Genomic DNA, 21213 nt, shown 5'->3' with positions numbered 1-21213 from the left:
ATGGGACCAGGCGGTACCAGCTCAGGATTCCATGCCTACTTCAGTTGCAGGGTCAGCCTGGGAGGTGATTTCCAGCATTACCCTATGGCGTATATGTGTACCAATCTTCCGGGAGTCCCCCTATTCTAATCTTCAGCGCATTATCACATCTAGCTTCGTGTTCTTTAATCTTTGCTTGAATATTAGACTTGCTTGCTTTGGTGTCCACTTCCACAATCACTTCCTTCTTAGCAGTTTCTTTACTCATGATTAGGATTTAACAAGCATGTTGTGCCACAAGCGTTTTGGACATGTTTCAATCATCACATTGGTGGAGATGCAACAGAAGGTGGTAATAAGATTTCCCAAGCTTCACCCACATTGTTATACGCGCAGTTTGCCTCACAGGCAAGCAACATTGGGAGCTCTTTTCACAGAGCCAAAAATGGAACACCTCACCTTTGGAGATGGTTCATTTGACTTATGTGGGTAAATGTCCACAAGATCCTTTGATGGTTGTGTGTATTTTCTCATATTCATAGACAACTATAGCGGGAAGGTGTGGGTCTAGACTCTATTTCCTAAAGGAGAAGTTAGATGCCTTTGGGAAGTTCAAAGAGTGGCTAGCAAAGATGGAACAAGAGAGCAGGCACCGATTGAAGACTCTTGCACACTAACAAAGGTGGAGAATATGTTAGCGAGGATTTCTTGGCGTTGGTAAGCAGAGGGGAGGGGGGTTAAGAGAAAGATGTTTGTTTCTCTCACTCAACAAATTGAATAGAATCAATATGGAGATGGCAAGGAGCATGATGGAGACAAAGGTTTTTATGCGGTTTTACCAGGACGAGGCAGTCCATATCATCAATAGGACAAAGACAAGAGTACTCGATGGAGTCATGTCAAAGGAGTCTTATTCAAGTAAAAAGCCTCATGTTGAGCATTTTCGTGTTTTTGGTTCTGAAGTCCATGTTCATATCTCAAATTAGATGAGGAAGAAGTTGGACTCAAAGTCAAAAGAACGTATCTTTATCAGGTGTCGCTACTAGCATGGAGACCAAGCGATATAAGTTGTACGATCTATTAACGTAGAAGGTTTTGGTGAGCAGAGATGCGGGATTTGGTGTTCGCGATGTTCTTTTGTCCTTGGGGGCCATTTATGCACGAAGGCTGACACTCTCGCTTCCATTTGGGCGGAAATTATCTTCACTCTCAGGAGTCAGTGGGAGCCGTGTACAGGCACCTCTTTGGCAGCTCGTGGGAGACTTATATCCTTCATGAGGACATGGGACTGCTCTTTATTTTTTCACTTGACCCCTTTTGGGATGTCGTGGCATTTTAGACCACCTCCATGGCTTTTTTGCCACATTGTTGAGGCTAGGGATAGAGTACTTTCTCTTCCACCTGTTGTATGATTTGTTTTGAATGGAATATATCACCCTTTTCTTTAAAAAAGGACATGTGTGTACCAAGCAAATGTTTGATTAAAATAAACCCCTCCCCCTTTCCCCAAAAACGAACCACCAACCCAAAAAACAAAACAAAAAGAAGCATTACAGTGGATTAACATCCAAACAATATAACAAGACAAAGTTGCGCCTCGGAGTGCTCGGGCTAATGCTAGGTCCCTCTTCCTCTCTCCCATACTTCCTACTTAGTCCCTCTACTTGCTATATTGTAAATATAAGTAGGATCTATATAATATGTTTTGGATGCCTCACAAACTCCCCACCAATCAACTAAGAGTTTGCATGTGACACCTCTGTTTTACAACATCGAGAACATTTCTATTTACTCTCATTCCTTTTATTATTGTATGCATTTTACTAATTCTTTGCATTAGTTTCAATTAGAAGACTTTGCACACAAATCGGTAATCTTCTTTAGTAAAACAATTTTCATGGTCATTAGTTGGTTCATACATATCTCTAAGCATGGTTTTCACCATGACATCCTTTACATCATCTTTGCTATGGTGGTGGCACCTTTCATGAAAGTATCCACATCTGACACACTCAAAATGTTTAGACACTCACTATACGAGATGGGATGGTTGGAAGCTAGTCCATAAGGTGGATTCCACTTAGTGGAATTATTAGTGTTTAAGCTTCAAGAGGACTCCTTTGTCGACTATAAGATCACCCTCCACTTGATCATAGATCAACATGCTCTACAAGATTGAGAAGCTTCACACATTAACAGGGCTTCCATATATACCAATCAGCTCCTAATGCCTTCATCCTGTTTTGATCATGAACATGATTAAACTAGTTAGGGTGGCATCATGTAGGTTAACCAATGAGACATGAGTGATCTCGAGAACTACTAGTCCTTGGAGAGTTTCATATTTTACTACATGCATGTTAGATAAATCCTTAGAGATCAAACATTTAGTGGTGAAAATTCGAGTTCTAAGCTAATTTCCATGGACTAAGTTAGGAGTCTTGCAACCCTAAAGTAAATATACTGTGCATGAGTAGAGAGGAAACACTTCATCCCAAACATTTGATAAATTTTGCAGGACAAAATTTCAAAAGGACTAGTTGAGTTAACTAAAGCACTTGTACACCTCGACTGAAGGTTAGGTTACCATAATTAACCAATAATAATTAGGTACTAGGTTCACACACACACTTTTTTTAAGTAAAATCCAGTGTATTTATATTCTCATAAATTTACAACATGGGAAGTCTCCAAAATAGAGAGTATCCCATAGATCAGAAACATAAAAAGAAAAGCTCTATGCAAGAAGCATGGATGTCACCCTCATGGCAGGCATCATATAAGGATTGCCGCAATGACGCTCGGAAAGATTCATATGACTTATGAATCTGGCGACCCAAGTATGCCAAATTATGCTCATTCTAGATTGTCCAAAGAGCCCAAAATCTGACCCATGAGAGAAATAGTGAAAAATGTGACAAGGACCTCATATATCTTCCAAATAACCAAAAATGTTTCCCAAATCTGTGGCTCGGGAAACGGAGTCGAAGATGATCTGAAATTCTTCCAAGGAGGTTCCTAGAACACGGGCAGTGCCAAAGCAAATGAGGGACAGTCTCTGAAGGAGCTCGACATCGTAAACATGTGGATGGTGCAATGTGACGTTTGGCAAGTGTGATTCCCACTAACAAAGTGCCGGTCATGCATCTCCAAAGAAAAAGTCTTTGTTTCAAAGGCATTTTACACTTCCATAATATCAGGAGATTCTTCCGCCACCATGAAAGGGGCTTCTTGATATGCCAGAGAGTATTAGCATATTGCTGAATCCATGGAGCAGGCTGAAGAAGTCTGTAGGCTTTGATGGAGGTCAAGAGAGGCAGAGGAACAAGATGAGAGCATGTAGCAGAGGGTTGCAATCGCCAATCCATAAGCCTGTCTGTGCCAACCACAGGAGGAACAGGGAGAAGAGGATGTAACAAATCAGCAATTTTCTTCCATATCAGCCTATGATGCATTCCCAATGCATAGGAAGCTGTGGCCTGAGGAAAAGAAAGGATATAGCCCTGATCATCTACCACATCATTTATGTATCTAATTCCCAATTTCAAAAGATTATATGCCCGAACAGGTTCCTGTAAAGCAAGTGGAATGTCAAAGATGGCACTCCAATGAATACTTTCTTTCCTCATCGAGTTTGCCCCGATCAGTTATTGGAAGCCCATTTGACCTTAGAAAGTACTTGTTTCCAGTCAAGTATCAGAGCAGTAGAGAAAGGACAGCCAGGTATCTTCCCTACAAATCTCCCAATGACAACCTCCCAATGATCAGTAGTCCAATGGCCATATGCCGATGTCCTCATGTTGACACACATGGATGCTATCATACAAGTCCATGGCTGTTGTTGATGGAAAAAAGTATGGAGCATAGTCGCCTTCCTTGCAAGTACATGATATCTTATATTGAGAACATTAAGTCCACCATGCATCCTAGGAGAGCACACCATTTCCATCTTCATCAGTCTCAATGCTTTCACAGCATTTTTTGACCTCCATAACAACTCCATATCTTGAGACATAAAAGCTGAAATATCTCTGGGGGACCAATGTAACAAAGGCAAAAAGAACTGAACATAGGACATTACAATGGATTGTACTATTCTGACCCTGACATGAAGTGGCCAGGTAGAAATTTTCCAAAATTCCAATTTATGTTGAAGTCTTTGAAAGATCCATTTTAACTGCTGCTTCCTGGTGATATGCCATCCTATAGGATATCCCAAATGCCTGACTACATCTTTGGAATGCACCACTTGACCTGGCCAGAGAATAGAATGCCAGTCACATTGTTTCAGAGGAAGCAATTTAGATTTGTCAAAATTGACATGCAATCCCGCTGCTAATCCATACAATGATAGGGTGGTCATAAGCATGTGAACTTCCCGGGGAGAATTTTGTGGCATAAAGAAGGAATCATCAGCATATAATTGTGCCAAAAAAGATGCAGCCCCAAGGATTTTAAGACCAGTCATCTGTCCTGTGTTTGTAAGATGATCAAGATACATCAAGAGGGGATGGGTCGCAATAGCATAGAAGAGAGCACTAAGAGGGCAGCCCTGTCTAACTAATCTCTCCAATGTCCATGACCGAGATAGATGACCCCAAGAATGCACTGAGAAGTAGAGCCTAAATAAAGCCAATAAATGGCATTTGCTATCTTGGGACCAAAGCCCAACTTTGTCATGATTTGAGAGATAAAATCCCATTGAACAGTGTCAAATGCCTTAACAATGTCTACCTGCCATATGAGCACATCTTGATGCGAGTACTTAGCATATTCAATTGCAGTCAATGCATTTGAGATATTGTCATGGATTTGTCTTCGCGGCACAAACCCATACTGATGAGGATGAAGGCCCGCATTCAATATCCCGTGAAGCCTATACACAATCATTTTGGCAATGAGTTTGTAAACTACAGGCATCAAAGTAATAGGCCTCCAATCTGACATATGATCACACAGATGTTTTTGGGACACAAGTTTGATTATGCCATGCTTCCAAAGGGGCAGCAAATGATTTTCTTGCCAGGCAACATTGATCATTTGCAAAAGGTCATCTTTCAGATCATCCCAAAAAGAAATATAAAATTCCACCGTAAGACCATCCCAACCAGGGGATTTGTGTTTGCTGAGGTGGGACAATGCATTATCAAGTTCTGTGTCAGTAAAAGGTCTCTCCAATGTAAGTGCATCATCTAGTTCCACTATCTCAGAAACATATTGAAGAAATTCAATCCTTGCATCAGTCACTTGATTTGATGGGGAACCAGGAAAAGATAACAATTGCTGGAAATAATTTGGGCATTCATCTTGGAGATCAGAGAAAGAGTGCGTCCAAGAGCCATCTATCTTCCTTACCCTTAGACATGAGTTTTTCTTTCGAGTAGCATGCAGGCCCTGGAAGAAGGCTTTTGATGAGCAGCCCTTATCCATGAGAGGCTTCATTCTTGCTCTGATCTGCCATTTGTGCAATTTCCTCTGATCATTATCATTCAGTTTGATCCGAGCATGTGAAAAGGAATCATTTTCTGATTCAGAGAGAGGTCTGAAATGTGAAAATTCAGTCAATTGTTGTGCTGTCCTTTTTGCCCATTTAACCTCTTTCCTCCATTTAGTCATATGCCAGTTTCCATACTCCCTAATGACATTCTGTATACAAGAGACGAAACTGTCCCAAGCATAATCCATGTCCTCCTGGGCATGCAAAGGCAAGGGATGAATTGCAAGTCTGATCATTTGCTGGAAATATTGATGTTGGAGATAAGCCTGATTTACATGCAGTAATCTACTGGAAAGAGGTGGCAAATCATCCAGTGGCATACCAAGTTGCAGATTCATCCATAATGGGGCATGATCTGACAAGCCCAATGAGAAATCTATGAGGAGATGAGGGCTAAAATCTGCATATTGTTGTGGGTAAAACAAATACCATCTATCAAGCCTTGCCCAGTACGTAGTAAATGCATTATGATGAAAGGTATATCCAGGAACTGACCCTTGGAGCAGCAGCCATAAATCGTCAGCCTGCACAGAAAGAAGCATGCTGTCCCATTTCTGCCTTTCCGATGATAGCATATGAGATCTTGAAGTGGTGTTATCTCTCGGCAGAGGAGAATTGTTAAAATCTCCACAGATAAATGCATTAGATTTCCATGGATATTTGCTTAAAGAATCCCATAAAGAAGTCCTCATGGCAGAGGTCCGGGAGGCATAAACTGATGCAAACTCAAGAATATCACCATTGACATTACATTGTATGACCATCCATCTGCCACTGCTGTCATTGGAGGCCAACTGAGGCTCCAGCTCATGTCTGGCCATTATGCATACACCTGAGTAGGTAGTGGTACCAGCATAATATATGTCATAACCGCCAAAGTAATCATGATGCCCAGCCTTAGAGTGCTGATTATGCTCTTGCGAACAAACAACATCTGGCTGCATTTTATGTATATAATTCCAGAAAAGCCTCCACTTTGAGACATTGCAGAGGCTCTGTACATTGTATGTAAAGCACTTAAGTATTTGATGCATGAAAGAGATATATACAGAAAGGTATAAATATGAAAACAAGATATCAGAGAGGCAAAGCCTCTGCCTGTATGGGCTGCATGCCTTCATGGTCCATGAAAGATATAACATTGTCCCCTTCTTCAGAATCACATATGGGGATGCCCTTCTTCAAAACCCCCACCAAATTTCGAAGGAAAGGAGCTGAAGTGGAAGCCTGTCCTGGTGTGGGAGAAGAGGCATCCCATTGACGAGATTGAAAGGGGCGTTGCTTCAATACAACCACCTTCTTGGGCTGTTGAAAGCCATCCCTGTCTGTTCCCACAATTTCCTTCATCTTCTCTTTTTCTTTTTCTTTTTCTTTTCCTTTTCCAGCAAATGATTGCACCTAATTGATTGGTTTGGCATTCTTTGTTCCAGTTATGTTTGCTATCTTAGCTTGCAAATTCTCATTTTTTTCCCGGGTCTGGGGAGGTAATGCATTGGGAGGGGGCTAATGTAGAACCACGCACGCACGCCTTTTTTTGGGTGAAAAGATTTTTCTTTTATATTACAGAGTCACAATCCCAAAGCAAGATGTGCTCAAGTACATCAAGCGAAGATGTCAAGATATGAAAAATATACATCATGATCAAAAGTACCTGTTTGCAAGCAATCAAAAAAAGATTGCTGCAAAGAGTGCCTGAAGAAAGAGTATAGGGGAAAAACGGGATCACCAAAGACCCTATGATATAGTGCCTGCACACTAGGGAACGAGCTAGGAGCCTTTGCTGTAGCAAGAAATCATGAAATTCGGGGCATTGCCAAAAGTTATGAAGCATAGACTCCAGTGAGGATAGACCACGCCGACAAGTGGCATGGGTAATATAACGACGTGCCAAAAGCATTCCAAATGGGAGAACTCGAAGTAAAACTTGCCACAAGAAGAATTTTTGCCATAGAGGAAGTTTGGAATCCCAAATATATTGCCACCTTTGGTGCCACCACCGAGAGGAGCATTTGGCAGACCAGATGCTATTGGCAAGAAGAGAAACCCAAGATGGAGACATCAAAACTTTATACAAAGATGCAACCGTGATATCATCTCACGGTAGCTCATGGAAAACCCAATCATCCGATTGAAGAACCCAGTCTTTGAGACGGTCACAAATCTCAAGACAAGAAAAATCATGCAGCATTTGTGATAGTAAATACCATACGGGCGTATAGTGCTGTCCCAAAACATACACTCTGGCAGCTGTAGGAAAGGAGATGACCATACCAGTTGCATCAAGCACATCATCTACATGAGAGATGCCTTGGACCAAAGAAAATAGGAACCGCGAGATTCCTGTAATGCCAAAGGGAGCATGAAACTCTTTGACCAGTGAAGACTCTGTAAGCAAGGAGTTACTTGCAAGATTGTTCCTGCCATTCCATTTAAGATGAGAAAGAATCTTCAAATCAGCAATCAAACGATAGACAAAAGGGCATCTCTTTATTTTGCCGTCAATGTGATCCAAAAGGAGGCTACAGCAAAGGCTCCTAGCACGTTCCCTAGTGTGCAGGCATATGTGGCGGATGATTCTTTTTTCTTCCGACAGAAATCTAAAAGGGAATTTTCTTGCCTCATGTCTCGCTGTGGGTCTGCTTGTGAATTTTCAAAATTTTAAATTGTTGGTTGTTCATGCGAAAGCTTGGCATCATCTATTACGGCCAAGGGACATTGTTTTCACCTACACAGCTTGTAAGGCATTGGTTACCCTTTGGGGTGGATGGTTACTCGCCATCAGCAAAGGATCGGGTGTTTACAAAATCTAGAATATTAGAAACTAGCAACATGGCCTTTGCATGACCCATACCGCATTGTTCAATCCATAGTGGTTGCCTATATGCAGTTTTAATTGCCTTTGATACTTTATACTAAGCAGGGCATCTCATGTTTTATGTCCGCTATCATGGAGCTCTTCTGGCGCTCATGCTTTCACATGAAACCCCTCAAGACACTTTTAATAGATCGCCTTTCCACGCCTAAAATGCATGGGGGCCCAAATTCTCTGAAATTCACATGCATATTCTAGCACACAACGGGAAATTGGTGCTGCAGTTTATGCAAGGTGATCAGCCATGGATTTTCATGATGAGACATTTGAGTTTGCACTTGTCTTCTTCCGGCCATTGGCATCCCACTCATTGGGAATTTCTTTTGCATCACAATAGAAAAATAAAGGGATGCCCTTTTGTCTCTCGTTTGATTGCTGATTGGAAGCACATTCTTTCCCGTCTGAAATGGAATGGCAAGGGCACTCTTGCAGGTAACTCCTTGCGTGCGGAGATCCTTCATTGGTCGAAGGCTTTAAGCTCCTTTGGCATTACAGGAATCTTGCCGTTTTTATTTTTTCGGTTCAAACGCATCTATCATGTGGATAATGTGCTTAACGCAGCTAGTATGGTCATTGCCTTTCCTATAGCTGCTGCTTTAGGACAGCACTATAGGCCAGTGTGGAAAAGAAGGAATCATCAGCATAGGCCTGTCTGATAAAAGGAGCAGCTCCAGGAATATTAATGCCATGCAAACACTGGCGAGAAAGCAAATCATCCATATGCATCAGCAGTGGATGGGTAGCAATGGCAAAAAGCAGGGCACTCAGTGGACAGCCCTAATGTACAGGTTGTCCTAATGATGATGAAGAGGACAGAGCATCAAACAAAAGACAAGATGCTGTGCGACCATCATAAAGCCAGTAAACCACCCTTACCATCTTATATCCAAAACCCAATCTCTGTATGAAACCTGCAATAAAATCCCATCTGACCATATCAAATGCCCTTTCAATATCTATCGGCATGATCAAAACATCCTGATAAGAACATAAGTATATTACCTCTCCCATACTGACAGTAAAATATATCTATTTTCTTATTTTAGACACCAGACTTGGGGCATAGATGTAAGATAGATCCTGACATAGAAGCTCCTTTGGAACTAAACACAGCAGACCTTTCTTCCAAGAAGAGGGCAGAGTACCAAATAACCAAGCATCCTTGATCATGCATAAAAGAAGAGGACTCATTTGGTGCCAAAATCCAGCAAAAAATTCCACCATGAGGCCATCCCAACCTTGGGATTTAGAGCGTCCCAATTTAGCCGATGCCCCTTTAAAGTCAGCATCTGTAAAAGGCAATTATAGTGAGTCTACCTCCTCCAAAGAGAGGATTGGATGGACATGTCGAAGAAAAACATTGCGAGCAGCAAGCTCAGCAGGTGAAGAAGGCAGAGGGGCAGCAAATAAATCTGCAAAATAATGCTGAACCACCTCATCAAGCTGCTGATTATTTATCATCCAAGAACCATCTGGATGCAAACCACAATGTAGGGAATGCATTCTGCGAGAACCATGGAGGCTTTTCAAAAGAGATTTGGATGAACAGCATGTATCCTACATGGCTTTTTGGTGGGGGAGAAGCTGCCATTTCCTCAATTTCCTTTGATCATTTTGCGCTACGCAATTAAGAGCAGCGTGAAAATCAGCTTGCTCACTGGAAAACAATCTGTGTTGTTGCATCACAGTAGAAAGATGTTGAATCTGAAGCTTTGCATCAGCCACTTTATCCCGTAAATCACCCAGATAACCTTTATTATATTCTTGAATCAACATCTGCATTCCCGAAGAAAATTGCTTCCATTCCCAATCCAGATCTACCAAGGAGTGTAGGGTGAGTCTGAGAATGAGACCCTTAACCATGACTGAGAAGGGAAAGTTAAAAACCTTTTGAAAGGCAATGGTACATCATTCAATGGCAAGCCAAAACCCAGAGTCATGAAGACGGAAAAATGATTGGAGAACCTCAAGGCATAATCCACATTCATGTGACAGGTAAAAATTATCAAACTTCCTTGGATGAAGCATACACCACCGGCTCAGGCGAGCCCAATACTGGGTAAATGCTTTTGATGACATGTGCACCGATTATTATCAGGCATAAGCTGTCGCCATAGATCACAAGCATACAAAGAATCAACCATATGAGGCCATGCATCATGCTCCTGCCTCAGCATATGAGATGGATGAGTGGTATTGCTAGTAGTGGCAGGAGAGTTGTTAAAGTCTCCACAGATAAAAGCATTCCCCAACCAATGATAATCACCCAAAGGATGCCACATTTCAGCACAACCAAGAGATGTGTGAGCCGCATAAACCAAAGCAAACTGGAAAGTATCTCCATTTATTGTGCATTGGACAATAATGTAGCACCCACGTGGATCATTATATTCTAATCGAGGGTGCAAATCATGATGTATACCAGAAAAGGAAGAGTGCCCAGCATAGAATATATGAAATCCTGCAAAAAAACCCTCGCGACCAACAAAGGAGTGCAACAACATGTGGCTTCTAAGAATTGATGTAAACCCAAAGTAACCTCCATTTATTAGCACTGCCTTGCAAGGGCAGTGCTCTCCTGATCTTTCTCTGCTCAGCCTCTCCGCCTCAGCCATTCCTCACCCGCTCCGCCTCCCCTCCGCTCAGCCTCTCCGCCTCAGCCCCCCTCACCCGCTTAGCCTTTCCACCTCTCTCTCTCTCTCTCTCTCTCTCTCTCTCTCTCTCCCCCTCACCCGCTTAGCCTTTCCACCTCTCTCTCTCTCTCTCTCTCTCTCTCTCTCCCTCCCCCCCCCCTTCCGTACCTCTCCTGCCCGTACAACCCAGTCCGTACCTCTCCGTCGTACTTCTCCGTTCATACAGCCCGTCGCTCGTCAGCAGCCCGTCAGTAGCAAACACACTAACCCTAACCCCGAGTTGGGCTGAACCCCCAACCCAACCCGGGGGTTCAACAGAAAGCCAATTATGGACTAGCCTACCCTCTTCTCCAAGTCCCCTACAGTTGCAGCCATGACACCCTCTCCTTATGCACGGAATTACCAACAAGAAGGATCAAAACGACCCAGCCTTGGGCAACAGGATCAGATTTTTTATCTGCAGTAGGCAGTGAGAAAGCTATGATTGGAACTGGCAGAAGTAAAGGCTTGACTTCACATTCTGGAAGGGCCGGGTAAGCAAGCAGTAATTGATGAGGCTCTAAAATCTTGTAAGGATTCCCCCCCTACCCCGCAGCAAGTCTCTACAGTCAAAGATCTTGTTCACATTGAAGTACAAACTGCCAAGAAGGAAGTGACTGTGGAAGTGGACACCAAAGCAAGTAAGTCTGATATTCAAGCAGAGATCAAAGAACACGAAGCTAGAAGTGATAATGCGCTGAAGATTAGAATATAGGGACTCCTAGAAGATTGGTACAAAGAGGAGTACACATATAGTGAAATATTGACAAAGATCAAAGCAAGCTTGCCTAACATTGAATGGGTGGATATGACGACTCTAGACCAACTTCTATTATGCACTAGAAAGGTCATGCAATCATTACACTAAAGTCAATGCACTAAGGTCATGCAATCTATTATGTACGTGTGTGACTGTCTTCATTATTTTGAGTTTTTTAGCTTTTATGGAGCATTGTAGTATATCGATAGGAGGATAATGTTGATGAGTTGATTTGGGGAGGGGGAGGGGGGGGGCGGGAGAAAGAAAGTCTATTAACGTCCACAGGAGACCAAAAGGTCTATGGGACAACAAGAAACCCTCTAGTACATCTGCTTTAGGGAGTGCACATGGCAGCTCCCAAGGAGTGCAAAAAGAAACCCTCATTATTTTAGAGTGCCTACATAATAGTCTGAAAGAGTAAACAGCCATACATCAATTTCAGACTGAGATTCTTTTGGTTTTGATTTAAACTCTCTAATTAGGGCTACGCCTTCACGGTAACTTGCCTATTTTCCATCCTTTCCGGCAGCCTTGACTTTAGCTAATTCAGTCGCCTTATTCCTGAGTTGAAGCTCCTCTACTATCCATACTTTGGTACCCTTCAGCTTCCAAGAATGTCGAAAGTTTTGTGGACTAGCTACAATACCAATGCATATACTGATTATCTTTTTTCTCATGTGCCTTAATCTCACCTACTTTAACGCCCTTGCAAAGTATCATTCCCATTGGATATCGTTTACATGGTTGGGGATGCATTTTCTAATGGCCACAATTACTTTTTTTTTTCCCAGAAATAGACTTCTATTAAGTAGGAGTAAAAACCCACGAGAGTAAGCTCAAAGCGGAATACATCATGAAATCATGAGGATAAATAAAACCCCCTCAAAGTGAGGTGGAAAACAACCAAGGCTGAGGCTAAAAGTGCCACCTCAACCCTGTAGGAGTCTCAGAGAAGAAAGGAGAATCCTTCCATTCCCTGAAGAAAGAAGCCCTCCTAGCTGAGGCTGCACGGGAGTCTCCTTGCATACTCATCCATACGGCCATCAAAGTATGTACGGTGTCTGTCCAGATACTAGCCAAAGTGTGCGAGGGATGAACCTGAGTACCCTCCATAGCCTATGTGCCTCTGGCTCTCCAGATATGCCAGGATTCTATGCTCACTAAAATCTCCCAAGAAGTATCCACAGAGACATGTACATCTGTAAAAGGAAGGTGTGGTACCACATCCAACGAACAGGACTCAATCTGATGACGTCAAACCAAAATCGCCCGAGAGGAGTCAAGTCTCTCATAGAATACCTGAGGCCCTGTAAGAGAAAGCCAAGCCACTGAGCCCCATGTCATAAAGAATGGGGAGTGGGCAAAGTGACTGAAAATCATCCTCGCTTGTTTGCAATCCCATAAACAATGTTGAATAGTCTCCGAAGCAGAGAGGCAACGAGGGCAAGTAGGGTCGGCTCCGAACCTGGATCTCCAAAGGTTTACTGCAATTCCACCATGGATAGAAAGCCAAAAGAAGAGAGTGATCTTTCTATTCCTGTGGGATTTCCAGAGTCTCCTCCAGAAGTACCTCTGCAGATCCGCAGTGATATCAAATGTCTCCCAATGAGGAACTCTGGAAGGTCTCCAACCTCTACTACTGAGCTAAAATCTCCTGCATTACTGACCGTGTAACGAAAGAAGGGGATGCTCTTCTCTCGATGCCCTACGTGGCCACAATTACTCAATCCAAACCACAATTACTCTGTGTGTGTGTGTGTGTGTGTGTGTGTGTGTGTGTGTGACTATTCTTATGGAGATGTATTGTTGGTATTCTCCCAGTGGGAATGAAATTGGCGAAACGACGAATAGCTTCTCCTCTCTGTCCAAGATGTCACCTTGTATCGGAGAGTATTCCGCATCTATTGTGGTTTTGTTCATATTCCAGAGACCTTCTAGATAGAATCTCCTATTTTTTATCTCTCAGATTTCCAGCACACAGGTTCTACAGGTTTTTCTGGATGTATGGCAAACTATCAGCTTCTTTGTCACAGTATTCTCTCTTCTTCCACTGGATCAGATACTGGGCCTTATGGACCCTCTGGCTGCAGCGCATCCAAGCATATCTGAATTCTCCTCTTCAGCATCCTTATGAGTTTTTCAGAGCCTCATTAAGGTAGTCTTTATATGATGCCTTACATGAGGAAGATTTGGATGTTTCTTGTATTCAACTTTTCTTTTACTGTTTCTGATGGATAGGGCTGTAGTTCTATTTTGAGCACGGCCTGGATGTAAATGAATGTTTTATAATATAAGTATCTTGGTTTTATAAAAAAAAAAAGTGTGTGTGTGTGTTGCCTCTTGATGAATACCCTTTCAGATTTTGGGTTGGCAGCTGGTCTTAAAATTAATTTTCAGAAATCAAAACTCTTGCCTCTCAAGCATTGTGATTGGCATGCTATTCTGTGGCCAGGCAGATTATTCAACCAGAAAATATAGTAAGACATTTGGGCTATCCTATTGGCTGGAAAATCAGCAATAAGCAACAAATGTCGTGGGTGTTCAACAAAATTCAGGACAAATTAGAATATTGGAAGATCTCCACTTGGCCTCTGCATGTACGGCTTCGAATTGTCCAGTCTATTGTTCTAGCTTATGTCCAGTTCTACCTTCCTCTATTACATTGGTCATCTCGAGATCTCACATCTTTTATGTCTCAAGCCATGGAGATTTTTTGGAAAACTAAGCTTCATAAAAAAGCTTTACGGTTGCTCAAAATGGACTTGCTTTGCTCACCCAGAATGCATGGTGGTTTGAATATAATAAACATCAAATATCATGTGTTGGCAAGAAAGATCACTATGCTCAAGACATTCTTTCAACAAGAGCAGCCTTGGTCTATTATGCTAGCAATTTTGTGTAGTCAGATGCGCACACATGCTTATGGACATTGGCTAGTAGATCCATCGGAAGTAGTACTTGGAAAATTTCAAGGTAAAATCCTTGGTTGTCCATTTTCTAATTCCTTGATTCAGGATTGGAAGCAAGTACTCTCTCACATCAAATGGTCTCCTCATCCTGCTTCTCTAGCATCTTCACTCAGATTGGAGAGAATTCATTGGAGTGCTGTGTTTTCCTCTCCCCTTGCTGTTCAACAACCCATCAGAGCTTACAATCTTATGAAAATGGGTATCCGGTTCATTGATGACGTTGTAGATATGCAAGGAAATATTCTCCCTTTTCCAGTAGCATGTCGACAATACAACCTGACAATGCATCATAGACCTATTTGGAAAGCTATTGCTGATCTCCTACTTCCTCTGGTTCCGATTCCGACATTGAATGGCAGTGACAGGCTTCAAGATTGGCACCTTCAGCCTTCAAGTCCAAGCATTTCTTCTAAGCCTTTGCAGTTATTGACTTCTATACAGGCTTATCGATTGATATTACCTCCTCCTTGGATTGCCCATCATGCTAATTCTTTATGGCATCTGAACAAATCATTAGCCTGGTGGAAAGGAAGATTGCAAATGATATGGAAGTTGAAAATGCCATTGAAACAACGACTATTCCTATGGAGATGTATTGTTGGTATTCTTCCAGAGGAAGTGAAATTGGCTAAACGACGGATAGCTTCACCTCTCTGTCCAAGATGTCACCTTGCATCGGAGAGTATTCCGCATTTACTGTGGTTTTGTTCATATTCCAGAGACCTTCTAGATAGAATCTCCTTTTTTTTATCTCTCAGATTTCCAGCACACAGGTTCTACAGGTTTTTCTGGATGTATGGCAAACTATCAGCTTCTTTGTCACAGTATTCTCTCTTCTTCCACTGGATCAGATACTGGGCCTTATGGACCCTCTGGCTGCAGCGCAATCAAGCATTTCTGAATTCTCCTCTTCAGCATCCTTATGAGTTTTTCAGAGCCTCATTAAGGCAGTCATTATATGATGCCTTACATGAGGAAGATTTGGATGTTTCTTGTATTCAACTTTTCTTTTACTGTTTCTGATGGATAGGGCTGTAGCTCTATTTTGAGCACTGCCTGGATGTAAATGAATGTCTCATAATATAAGTATCTCGGTTTTACAAAAAAAAAAAGTGTGTGTGTGTGTGTGTGTGTAATATAAGACTCATGGGGGACTGAATATTCTCAATCTTTAGTTTCATATGCTGGCGAGAAAGAGCACTATGATTGCTGATTTTTTTCAGAAAAAAAAACAGCCATGGGCTATTATGTTAGCAGCTATGTGTGGTTACATGACGTCCCATGCATATGGGCATTGGATTACAGATCACTGGGAAGCTGTCATGACCACATTTCAGGGGAAAATTCCTGGTTGTCATGTCCGTACTACTTTTATTCATGATTGGAAGAGAATTCTCTCTTATGCTAAATGGACAGGTGCTTCTTCTCATCATGGTAATTCTTTTCGCTTGGAAAGCATCCATTGGAGCAAGGTGTTTGAATCGCCTCTCGCTTTACAAGCACCTATTAAAGCATATAATCTTATGAAACTGGGCATAAGATTTGTCGGAGATGTTGTGGATCAACATGGTTATGTGCTTTCATTCCCACAAGCTTGCAGGACGTTCCCCTTGGGTCTGCATCATCGGCCCATTTGGAGAATACTTACAACTATGTTGCAGCCATTTGTTCCTATTCCTCCACTGTTTGTACAGGACAGATTGTTGGACTGGAATCTGACTTCCTTATCCCCTGCTACCTGTTCGCTTTCAATGCATAATCTGGCCTCCTCGATGGTTTACAGATTTCTTCTTCCACCGCCATGGATTGATAAGCATGCCAACACTATTTGGAATTTGGATAGGCCTTTATCTTGGTGGCAATCACGACTCAAGAAAATTTGGAAAGCCAAATTGCCATTGAACCAGAGGCTTTTCTTTTGGAGATGTATAGTGGGAGCTTTTTCCATTGGGGTGAAATTGGCAGCACGTCGCATTGCTTCCCCTTTCTGCCCCCGTTGCTCTCATCACCGTGAGACAATTCCCCATTTGTTATGGTCTTGCCCGCACTCTCGGTTATTGATCACTCATGTTTCTCACTTGCTGCAGCTTCGGTTTCCCTCTATCAGATAAACTCTTCTGGATGTTTGGATGCTTCTCATCCCAGATGTCTCCATTCCTCCTTTTCTTTCACTGGACTCGTTTTTGGATACTCTGGACCATTTGGACACAGAGATTGCATTCTAGGATGGGACAACAGTTTCCTCAGGCATATGCTTTCTTCAGAATGTCCCTCAAGCAATTTTTATATGATAGTTATGCTGCGAGGGACTTGGATGCTACTAGCCTTGAAGTGTTTTCTGACTGTTTTTGAGTTCTTCCATTAGGCTCTCTTTTGGAGTCTAATGTCATGTACATTGATCTCATGTTAATAATATAGTCAATGGCTTCACACAAAAAAAAGTGTGTGTGTGTAATATTGAAAATTGGCAACCTAGCCTTTACATGTTCGCCTTCGAATAGTGCAGTCCATACTTGTGGTAAACATTCAATTCTATTCACCCTTGATCATGTTCACCAAGGCAGATCTTGATTCCTTTATGTCTGTCATTATGGAGATATTTTGGCATTCCAAACATGGCAAAAAAAGTCTCTGATTGCTTTCGGTGCATCGAATTTGTTCCCCTAAGATGCATGGCGGTTTGAATATCACTAATATCCAGGTGCACATCCTTGCTCACAGGGGGAAAATGTTGCTGCAATTTCTGAAAGGTGATCAGCTCTGGGCTCTCTTGATTCAATCTCTGCTCACACATATCATTGGCAACCCACTCAATGAGATTTCTTGCTGCAACAATCTTTCTTTGATTGCTTGCAGACTCGCTAGATAGATCAGGATGTATATTTGTCTTATATTGAGATCTCCAGTTGATGTATTTTCTAGCGCCTCTTTTCTAAGGTGACTATTCTTGTAATATAATTAGTCAAAGCTTTCAAGATGCCTCGTGATTCGCAATGGGATAATCTTACTTTTGAGGTCAAGTATAGTCGCTCAGGTGCTCAAAAGTGAAAGTGCGAGTTATGTGGCCTTTCGAAAAGTGGTAGTGGGACCAGGTTGAAGGCCTATTTCTCTCACCCCTCAAGTTTCGGTGTTAGCCCGTGTAAGCAAGTGCCTAAACAAATTTTCAATGAACTCAAAAGGTGGAAGTCCAAGGTAACAGGAATCCCCATCAAGGAACTCCCAAGTTGGGAAGCCACTAGAGAAGATATATGTAATGCTGTGTCCAAAAGATCTCGTAGTGGTACTGAGGACTTGGAGCGGGAAGATGCTAGTGATGTTGCTGCTGTCGGTGGTGGTTCTAGCTCAACACCTCGAGCAAAAAGAACTAGTTTGCAAATATACAAGCAAGGGCATATGAAGACAGGGATGCAAAAGGCTGCCATGAAGGAGGCAACTAATCAATTGACAAAGTTGTTCATTCAGTGGGATGTCATTTAATATTGCGCGCATGCCGGCTTGGAGAAGGGCCATAAGATCCATCTCATGCATAGGTTGTGAGTGGGATGGTTGCTCTTATACAACCTTGCGCACATCACGCCTTTTCAAGGAGAAGAAGTCTTTGGAGAGGGAGCTGAAACCACAAAAGGCCACTTGGGAGAAGTATGGATGCACGTTGCTATGTGATAGGTGGTCAGATGTGAGGAGAAGTGTATATAATATACTCGTGTCGTCATGCAAAGGCACTATGTTTCTTCGTGCCATTGATGCATTCATCGCAGGGACCGTGGTTACAGGACTATTTATTTGGTCTCATATCCGTCAAGCTATCATTGAAATTGGACATGAGAACGTTGTACAGGTCATTACAGATAACGGCTCCAATTGTAAGTCTATGGGACAAACGCTTGAGGAAGAGTTTCCTAAGATTGTCTGGTCACCTTGTGCAGCCCACAACTGTGATCTCTTGACGGAAGATATAGGGAAGCTTGATTGGGTGAGCCGTCTTTTCTCTACAGCATCAAGCATGGTGAAATTTGTCACCAAGAGGCCAAAGGTTTTGGGCATATTCAGGGCAAACAGTGATATGAAGCTCCTAAAGCCCTCCACCACATGATTTTCATACATGTTTATTGTATTGGAGAGGCATTGTGGTGTGTCGTGAGTGGTGTACATGAGATGACAGGGATGAACCCAAGTCTATTGCATTTGCTCGAGTAGAATAGAAGAACATTCTAGACCATTGGGAGTGCTATAAAGTACATCCCTCACAAGTCAAGAGGCTCTTGTTATTTGGCATATACTAACTTTTAACGAGATTGGAATCTTTTAGATTTGAAAGGACAATATTTAAAATATTTCCTTAAGAAAAGTAACAAGATACCTCAACTGCATGTGGATACATGTGAAAATGGACTATTTAATGTTGCTCTATAAGAAATTTATGTCCATGAGATCTGTGCTAGAGCCATTTCTTGAAGCAAGGTAGGTAATTGTCTTTGATGGTGGGTGAAAAGTACGGTGGTCAATGGAAAGCATGCAATTGTGTTCAAGGGCTCATCAAGGGATAGTTAGAATGGTGCACAATGGTCACTTGTATGTATGATGCTACATTTCCCTAAAGGTGCAAGTGGGTTTGTAGCTATACGTATGTGAAAGATGACGCCTCTTAAGATTCCAACTAATGAACATAAATGTACGTATTTAAGTATGAATACCTATGCATGTCTTTGGAGAAGCCACTCTTGAATTAAGGGCATGATAGATGTCCAACTAGGTGTTTATGGATGCCTCTTAGAGTACCAACTCCTAGAGTTTGCATTCCCATGTCTATCCCAAATATAAAACACCTTCTAGGGAAGTGTAGCTTCACCAAACAGGGTAATCTTGCGATCGTGTAGCATGTGATGCAACCTTAGCCATACGTCACGGAGAGCGTTACGATACCGGGCTTGTTTGTGAATGCACTTGCAGTTTTGCGAGATAGTTGGTGGCAAGATGTAGAGGCCTTGGTGAAGGCCCTAAACCCTATATAGTGTCTTGCGACTCACCGATATGGAGGGTAGCACCATTGGTCTTCTATACGAGTTCATGGACAAGATTGGGGAATCCTTGGATGTTGTACTGTTTTAAAGCCCGAGAGGTTGTTCCCTAACTAGGAACCAAACATATTTGGCCTTGCTACCTGCATAATATTTATTTTCTTTCCATTATGCATATTGCAATGCTTGCTAACTTCTAAGCTCATGTTGCATCCTTAACCTTTGAACTCTTATCATTTATGTAGGATTCAAGACATTAAGCAGATATGGAACAAGCATTGGGACTGGTTTCATAGACCAATCCACAAGGTCGCACAAATATTGCATCCTCTATGGAGGAGTGAGCCGGGCATTGTGTGCGGAGCTTGAGGAGGGTTGGACAAAGTATATTACTGCATGGGGTGGATGGTAATGTAAATCTTGTCAGGAAGCTCGAGGATCAGCGTCTCATGTTCCGCAATAGTATCTCTATGTTTGGAAAGCCAACTGCTTTGCTTCGTGTGATACACAGTTACAGCCAGTTTCTTGGTGGGAGAAGTATGGCATTTCTACCCCAGAATTGGTAGGGTTCTTATCTCTTTTGGTAACATATCTTGTTGTTTCTATTGTACTCTTTCTATGTCTCTTTCATTGAATATTTTCACTTCTTTGCAAATTGTAGAGACACATTGCCATGAAGGTTTTGTCGTAGGACTGTAGTTCTGGCCCACGCAATAAAAATTAAAGTACTTGGGCTCTCTTTCACAAAAAAATGAGAAATGGGCTCTCTACTGCACAATTCGAGAGACTTGTATTTTGTCATTGCAATTTGAGACTACTGGAGCAGAATGGGAATCCCATTGAGCCACAACAAGTCAATCCAAATAGAATCGACATCAACAAAACCAAGGACGTTGCAGAGATTCCTCAAGAGGAGAGAGACATTTACTCCATGCTATATGAGGAGATTTCAGCTCCATCTCATGCGACACGATCTTTTGAGAAGGCTACTACCAGTGCTGCACCACCTCTGGCAAATGCAAGTAGCAATGCTGCACCACCTCCAGCAAATGAGGACACATTTGAGGAGCCATCTGTTGCTAGCGAGAGTGAGGATGAGGAGGATGAGGAGGAAGAGGAGGATGCTGAGGATATGGAGGATGACTCATGACCATTTAGTCTTGACCGAGGACTCTTTTGCTACTCAGATCAGCGATGCCTCGCGGCCTTCATTCACGAGGGGGTCCGACACAGAGAGCACTTACTCAGGCGACGGGGCTTGGCCACACCATCAAACACCTCTCAGAGCAGGATCACAGAGTTCTTCCCATCGAGTGATATTGATCGTCCAGTCTCTAGCCGCAGACGTGACAGAGACCCCGACCCGCGACAACCACAACACAACACACGAGATATTGAGGGGACACACAGATCACTCTGCGGGAGCTCTCGTCAATGTTTAGACCC

General features: G+C 42.5%; 1 protein-coding gene and 1 pseudogene across 2 annotated transcripts in view; one reads left to right on the top strand and one right to left on the bottom strand.

Moving 5' to 3' along the window:
- LOC147887616 (alpha,alpha-trehalose-phosphate synthase [UDP-forming] 1-like) overlaps positions 1–21213 on the bottom strand; it is a 266990-nt gene that overhangs the window by 18285 nt on the left and 227492 nt on the right. The gene's annotated exons all lie outside the window — the stretch shown is intronic.
- Positions 768–20917, top strand: LOC147887618 (uncharacterized; annotated as a pseudogene).

This window comes from Dipteris shenzhenensis, chromosome 22, assembly GCF_047967505.1.
Source record: "Dipteris shenzhenensis isolate YYH24624 ecotype China chromosome 22, Dip_SZ_1.0, whole genome shotgun sequence".
Taxonomy (NCBI): domain Eukaryota; kingdom Viridiplantae; phylum Streptophyta; class Polypodiopsida; order Gleicheniales; family Dipteridaceae; genus Dipteris; species Dipteris shenzhenensis.
Note: the sequence above shows the minus strand (reverse complement) of the source record. Positions and strands in the feature narration are given on the sequence as shown.